At 36.3% G+C, this 8,269-nt stretch overlaps 1 pseudogene; it reads left to right on the forward strand.

Moving 5' to 3' along the window:
- Positions 1-2,647, forward strand: part of LOC140242629 (uncharacterized) — a 28,832-nt pseudogene extending 26,185 nt beyond the window's left edge.
- Positions 2,648-8,269: the final 5,622 nt, after the last annotated feature.

The raw sequence follows: 8,269 nt of genomic DNA on the forward strand, positions 1-8,269 counted from the left end.
ATTTTCCCTTTATTTTTGACTTCATAATTTACTACGACATTTTTGATTTGACCATTGATTCTATTTTGTAGACACGTCCGTCATACAGATATGTAAATCGATTTTAAGTATCGAATTTTAGTCCGAGGCCTCGATCCATGTCAAGCTGCTGCTTATGATCGCGGTCTCCTGCTTTTCTGTTAACCAAAAAAACGTTTAATTTCACAAATCAATTTATTCAAATCCCCCTCTGTTATATTTTTTTTTCTGAAATTCGTTTATTGGAACGACATGATATACTCTGAATGAATAATCAATTATTATTTACATAATCTACAACTGTTGATTCAACGATTCGCCTCTGAACATTTTTTTTTTGTGTGTGTGTGAATGATATGCTATCCGTCTTATACATCGAATACTGTCATGTTCATAGTGTGTGTGTAGATATGTGTACTTTGAATTAATTTGTAAGACAGTATGCTTGCTTATGTGTCGTGTAAGGTTAATTTCTAAATGTGTGTATTTTTTTGTTATGTGTGAGTTGGAAAAAGGCAGAAATTAAATCAAATCAAATGAAAAAATCAAATCAAATGCTAGCTAAAAATGACATTGTCTTGAATCATCATTGACCTTTCCGCCACATCCGTCCTACCAATCTCTCCAGAGGATTATTGAACTACTCAACACCGAGAAAGAGTGTGGAGATAAATTAGTGGTAAGTTAAAGTAACATGGTATCGAATTTATCACAGGCGTGTATATCGCCTATATCATGGCTCCATTGTCAAATACCTTGACATATAGATGAATGTAGAAAGGGTCAAATTCTAGAGGAAAATAGTCGCTGTCGTTTGTTCCATTGTAAAACTGTGTAAGGTTATGCTGAACACTTGAATGAGTAAACAAAAGAAACATGCCATAAGTTTAAACAAACAAACAAACAAACAAACAAACATTTCCAACTTTTGATCCTTGATATTTCGAAAATTATCAGATAACAATAAGTTCCGATATAGGGTCAATGCAGTTTGTTGGTATTTGCCCCGATTCTCCGGAATGAATTGTGCTGGCTGTGTATTTTTTGCAGCAAACCATGCCGGGCTGGCCTTTTTTTCCGGGACATGGCGCTGCACATTATTGTGGTTACAGTTCGTTATTCCAAAGGTTCGTTATTCCGAAGGCTCTTTAGTCCGAAGATTTGTTATTCCGAAGGTTCGTTATTCCGAAAAATGAAATAAGGTTCGTTATTCCGAGGTTCGTTGATCCGAAAATGAAAAAAAAAAAAAAAGGTTGGTTATTCCGAAGGTTATTTAATCCGAAAATGAGACAAAGCTCGTTATTCCGAAGGCTCGTTATGGACCCTATTTCATTTTCGGATCAACGAACCTTCGGAATAACGACCCCTATTTCATTTTCGGATAAACGAGCCTTCGGAATAACGAACCTTCGGAATAACGACACAAATGTTCGGATTAACGAACCTTTTTTCATTTTCGGATTAACGAACCTCTAGGTATAGGGAATTTGTGTGTTTCGGATTAACGAACCTTCGGAATAACGAACAACACCCATTATTGTCACGTCACTTGTCCGTAAGCTAGTAAGCTTCCCCTCTAAAGCTCTTGATATGGGGTTCAAAATCCTAACTATTTCCATCTTTAAAGGAGATACCTTTTAAAATCTGGAAAGAGCGTTATGTGTATACGGTTGACCGTCTGAAGCGGGGAAGCATGGTTCGAAGGGCGGGATTGTACTTTACAATTTACTTTTACTTTTCTTTTCCAATTTGTCATAACCTGGACTCCCTCATGCCCATGTGGAATGAACGTTTTATATGCATTCTCATTTCTCCAAGGCTCTAAGAAGAGAAAGAGATGACATCATCTCGTCACAACAGGCTGATCGTGCTGAGATTGGTAGATTGCAAAGTAGGTTGGACCAAATGCAAAGATACAGTAGCGATGGTGTCTACGAAGACCTCGAGGGAGACGGATACTGCACCCCACTATCCTTAGCGAAGAATGTTTCACCGAAGTTGACCACTGCTGGTAGGCTCGATCCCAACTCTCATTATTATTAACCTTCTAGAATATATACATGGCAGAAAATTCAAATCTATTAACTAGCACCCCCTTTTTCATTGTCTATCCACTTTCATGAATTCCATCATAACAGTCAACGTGATGAAGGCTTATCAAAAGAAATTAAAATATAAATAAAGAAATAACACAAAAAAAAAATGGGGGGGGGGGCGCCCCCTTAAGTTTTTGTAAAGGCGCTCCCTTTAAGGAATTCCTGGATCAGCCCCTGTTTATTTTGTTTTTCACTCATTTCCGTTCTTTCTCATTATACTAGATTTCTAAATGAGAGAGGACACACCTAGTCATCGTTAACTGAAGATGCCGTTTAGTTCTTATTTATTTACCTTAAATTTGTGGTTCCTCTTCTATTCTTTTCTGTTTTATCTTGAAGACACGGTGGATCTCCTTCGTGACATTGGTCTGTCCGAATACTGCGATATATTCTACAAAGAGGACATCGATGGTGTGATGTTATTGGCCATCAACGAAGAGATGATGGTCGAAGATCTGAAGATGAGGAAGCTCGACGCCAGACGTCTTACGGCACATATCTCTAGGCATCAGAGTCCTGATGATAACATGTGAAAAAAAATAGATCTAACAAATAGACACACGCACACACACACACACACACACACACACAAACAGCTCCTTTTTTGTGGAGTATTGTGATCAGGTTTTTCTTATTTTATAGGCCCCTTCCATTTCTTGAAAATATAGCACCCTCTTCACTTTCAACTCTAATAACTTTTGAAGGGATGATGCTACTGCTCTGAAAGTTGACATTTATCATGGTCAGAATGTGGTAATAGACCATGCTTAATTTCAGCTTAATCTGATAATACCTTAATTGTTGGTGCTGCAGTGGTTAACATCATGTTTTTGTCCCATTCATGCAGGTAGCACAGTTTATATAATAAAGAATAAGCACTTGAATAGACCCTGAACTTCAAAGCCTCTTTTCTCCTATTCAAACTTTCCAGAGTGTGTGCTTTCTTTCCTGTATTTATATAGGTAAGAAGAATCCAATTGAATTGAGTTATACATCATTTTAAAGCTCAGCGTCTGCTCTTTCAGAATCTGGCTTTAACTAAAATCCATGTCTGGCGACTTTTTGTTTGTTTTGTGGTGCAGAGTCACATATTTCAAGCTTCTCGTACTGGGGTCTACAAAGTAGTCAGCAATAGATCTTCAGTGTATATTGGGGAGTGTCTGGTATGACATGCTCACATAGGCGCCCTAGTCTTTCATCATCAGTATTGCAGTATACCTTCACTCAACCACGCACCAACAAACTAGCTGGCGATGTAGCCTCCTCCTCTGCTGCTCCCAGGTTATTAAACAGGCTCCTCCTCTTTTGAAATTATTGCCAACACTTAATCACTTCAATCAAAGTGTGAAGTTTGTTTTGTTTTGTGTTTGTTTTTGTTTTTGTTTTTGTTTGTTTGTTTTTTTTTTGGGGGGGGGGGTAAAACTCCTATAGCGACCAGGGCTATCATCTTATAGCGCTTTGAATCCAGTGGAAAAGGCGTTCTAAAATATTAAATGATCTGATACTATCAGTGTAGGTTTCCCCTTCACCGCAGACAGGGTGAAACGATTAATGTTAAGCCAACTTTTGTACAGGTTATCGCTGAGTTGTTTAAAAAAAAAAGTTTTGTTCGAAAACATGATCCCTCGGAAGGTCATTGCGGCTCTAAAGAGTGGATAAGATTGACAGTCAAAGACTGATTTCATCGTTTTTCCGATCACTTCCAACAGATGAAACTGAATTATGGTTTGATCTTCAAGTACAATTCTCTACCAATCTGTATGTGTATCTGGATTGTGTAAAGATAATTATGTAAAACTGATTAATTTCTATTTTCATTTCATTAATCTTAATTCGCGTAGACAGTATACTTATGTATGTACCAGTGTGCATATACCGCTCATCTTTTATAACAATTAGGGGCGATGAAAAGTAGATATTTACCATCATAAAGAAATATCTTGGCTGCCACTGGCTGCCACTATGCAAAGAAACATTTATAGATTGTTTTCTTATCTTCACATAATATCTGGATCTTCAGATCCAGTTTGGCACAAACCTGACAAGAATAAGTGTGGATACGCTGAAAAGTTAGATGTTTTGACTCGAAATTGGATCAGAACACTAGATCAGAACAGGATCCTTTTAAAAAACAAAAACAAACAAATAAACAACAATTTCTCCCTTTATTTCAGCTAAATTGATTTCGCTGTATGTGGCATCGGATGAGTCAAATGATCTTGAGTCGAAAGTGGATACTACACTTCCTTTGTGTCATAGAATCATAATTTGTTTTTTTTTTTTTTTTAAAAACACTTGTAAAATATTGTCGCTATCCTGTATTAAAATTGTAAATAATTCAAAGGTGGAATGGTGCTACAGTCTTTATTTCGAGTCTCCACATGTGACACTCAAGTTGCACAGTACCTTGAAGATACCACTCTTGCATGTGAAACTTTGAAGTCCGATGAGTTTCTTATTGTGTGTCTAACAGTTTCTTTGCAGTTACTGTATTAATTTACTGACCATTGTAAACACTGGGGGATTTGATCTCTAAACCTGTACATACCTTGCTGTTGAAAATAATAGAGAGCCATTATTAGAAGCGTTTCACTTTAATTTGTAAAAATAATATAGACGAACACAAGATATTAATATCACTGAGATGGTCAGTTGGTTGAGGTTTTGTCGAAAACATTACCTGTAATAACGTATTAAGTTCTACTTTTAGAATCCTGGAAGCCAATTGTCAATATTCATGTCCTATGGACAAATATCCGTCTTTGTTATATTGCACGATCACGGTAATTACAAAATTTTGTGTTAGGCAATGTCACTTAATTGGTCCGTTCGATTCCAAAGTAGGGGAGTAGTGCCTGTTTTCTGCGAAAATCTTTCCGTGTGTGTGTGTGTGTGTGTGTGTGTGTGTGTGTTTGGACGATTCCTTGTCGATATGAAATATGCTAGCAAAATGATAAAACCACAATGAAAGCGGAGATTCTAGCTGCCAACGGAAGAAAGTTTCCAAAATTTGTGTCAGGTAAATGTGACTTTTTTATGCGTCTTTTTTTTTAAACTGCATAAGTACGTTGAAAGTGAAATGAGGCTTTTCGTCTTTTGGGGTTAAAGCGATCAGAATTACATAGTCATGCGTTTTCCGAAACTCATGCATATTACGTGTGCCAAGCCGTGATTGGTTATTGACACAATGATGAAAGTTAATTGAAAACAAGTTTAGTCAAGATTTTAACAGGAATTGATTTCCACAGAAGGAAAAAAAATGATTTAAAATCAGTATGTGGATAAGAATTCGGGTTTTGTTAATCATATCAGTACTAGGTGTTACGAAAAACATTTCCCACTTTTGATCCTTTATAGTCCAAAAAAATATATATCAGATAACACTAACATTGATATGAGCAATAGCTAAACAGGGTACATTTTTGAAGGAGGTAATTTGAAAAAGAAAGCATGATTCAGTTTCGTTAAATTCAACATTAATTTTTCAGTTAGGTTTCAGATTTTGCTCTGTTTTCAACCCTCTGTACAAAACTTCAACTTCGCACAGAGGGTTATTGGTGTGTATAGGAGTGTGTTGTTGATACCCAGCATGGTCCTGGACAATGGCCAGGATCGGAATGCTCTATTACATATTCATGAGGAATTCCACAATCACAACTAGTTTTTATTCATTCTAAAATGCGGTGTATGCAAGCACATGGAAACAAGTGCTCACTTTTTTCATGTGCATGCATATCACCCTGTGTCATGAATTCAGACTAGCAGTGCTCAGGGCAATCAACATGAATAATTAATAAAGCATTCATGTGCCTTGCAGCAGAGCTCTGAACAGGTGGTAGCCATGTCCATTTTTCAGGGTCATTGTAAGCACACACTCACATACACATCATTGGTTCTTGTGTAAAGTTCAAGTTTTGTACAGAGGGTTAAAATTTGCTCAAAATCTGGAACCTAACATTGAAATAAATCATTGATTTCATGAAACTAATATTCATATTCAAATCACATGAAACAAAATTGTACACTATTCAGCTATTACTCATATCAATAAGTTTCATCTGATATGTAGTTTTTGAACAATTAAGAATCAAAAGTGGGAAATGTTTTTGTAAGACCTAGTAGTTTATTGCAAACATGCAAGTTGTGCTCAGTGTAAGAAAGAGTGTGCTCCAACATTTTTGTTTGTTTTGTTAATCGTATAAGTATACAACCAATGATTGACAGATGATGTCCTTGACAGAACATTGGTTTGAATGTTGTTTTGTATGTGTGTGTGTGTGTGTGTGTGTGCCTATCCCACGAATTTGAAGAAAAAAATGGAGGAAAATTGTCATGGAATAAATGACACGTATTTCATTTGCAGACATAAATAGTGTTCCGGATATCATAGATCAACTCAAGTCAGTATGCATTTGCACTTCATATTCCCATTAGGTCACTTGGTCCATATAAAGGCCTAATATATTTGAAAATTTTACGTGCATTAAATGGCCATTACTCATGTTTATTGTATGGCATTTGGAAAACATCAGATACGTTCCTGTTTTTTTTTTGTGTGTGTGTGTGTGTGTGTGTGTGTGTGTGTGTGTGTGTTTTACATTAAGAGACAATATGTCTGATTGAATCCATATTTAGATCTGACAATTCCATTCACTATGTATCCAGAAAGGCTGTGAGGTTATAATGTGACAAGATAATGTTGGAGTCATTGGCAAAGAAAAGATGTTTGATGAAGTTACAATATAACTATAATATATACAGTATATTTCGATACAACCAAAATCACGCTGAGAATGATCGCACAAAAGAACCAATACATTGATGTTCGGGCGGTTTAATTTACAATAATATTGCCGGTACAGTCTCGTAATGATTATTCACAATAAATCGATAGAAACAATTATCAATCGGCAGTTGAATCACATGCATGACAGTCAAATCTGATATCACAAGGTCCACGTAATCCCCTGGAAATGTCCAAACACGATGTTCGATGCACAGATGAATGATCCTTGATGCACCGATGAATGATTCTTCCGACGTAAATTGATAGACACAGGTTACGGTAGTGGTAATCCGAAAATATATCCACAGAATAAACCAACAGCGACACGTGCAGAATCAATACGTTATGATGACCGCATCCAGTTGATATGCGTGAATAAAAATCCAGCAAATGATCCAGCACGTCACAGCTGTCATGTAGCAATGTCCATTGACATAAAAATGGAGTCTGTCTCCAATGTAGGCAAATTAATTCTCTGCAGGCAAAATGTCTCTTAAGCCTTATCTCCTCAAATATAGCAGGTAAGCAGATAACACAGGAATGACTGTAACAAGTCGCTTCATAGTCAGAAGTGACGTAACTCTCACAGCAGAGGTATTGGGAACCAGTACTCTGCCTACTTCAGAATTTCTGTGGCTTATGTAGGTCCACTCACCCCTTCTTGAATGTTCTGTAATTTGCTCCACCCTGGGGCTACATACAATGTAGAGTCTACCTATTTGCACAGACTTGTGACTGTAAATGCACATTATTTTGTTGACCGAAATCATCTATGATTCTGATTAAAAATTCATAGCTTTTCGATCATGACATTTGTGTATGAATTGACACATTAGTTTGTATTTAAAAAAAGAAATCCATTCTGAAATGAATCTAATTTGAGTTGAATTGTTGCATTTTATCAACTTTATAAGAAAGTGAAAAAACCCTTGAACAACAGTTCAAAGATGATAAAAATCGGATGAGTAAGGAACTTATGACATTCTCAAATTTCAGTCTATGTACATGCATATTCAAATCAGCAGGTTGATGATGTCATCAGGGAGGTGGGAAGGTCTCTTCCCACTTCCCTGACAACAAATGTCATGCTCTCCCAAATTCTCATTCATTTCATATAATAAATGGCAAAAAAAATCTTATATTTCACCTGTATGAATATAAAACTTATAACATAAAACTTAAACCAACAAAATAAAAACGAACAAATGTTAAATCTGATGTATATTTCGGTAGGGGGATATGCTTTTACCTGCATTAGCTAAAACTAACATGTTTTCCGAATTTCATATATTATACACATACATGACAAATTGTGAGGGCGTGACATCGTCAAAGCGCTCATTTGAATATTTATAACGACTGATTAGGA

The sequence above is a fragment of the Diadema setosum genome, chromosome 2, assembly GCF_964275005.1.
Source record: "Diadema setosum chromosome 2, eeDiaSeto1, whole genome shotgun sequence".
NCBI classification, from domain to species: Eukaryota; Metazoa; Echinodermata; class Echinoidea; order Diadematoida; family Diadematidae; genus Diadema; species Diadema setosum.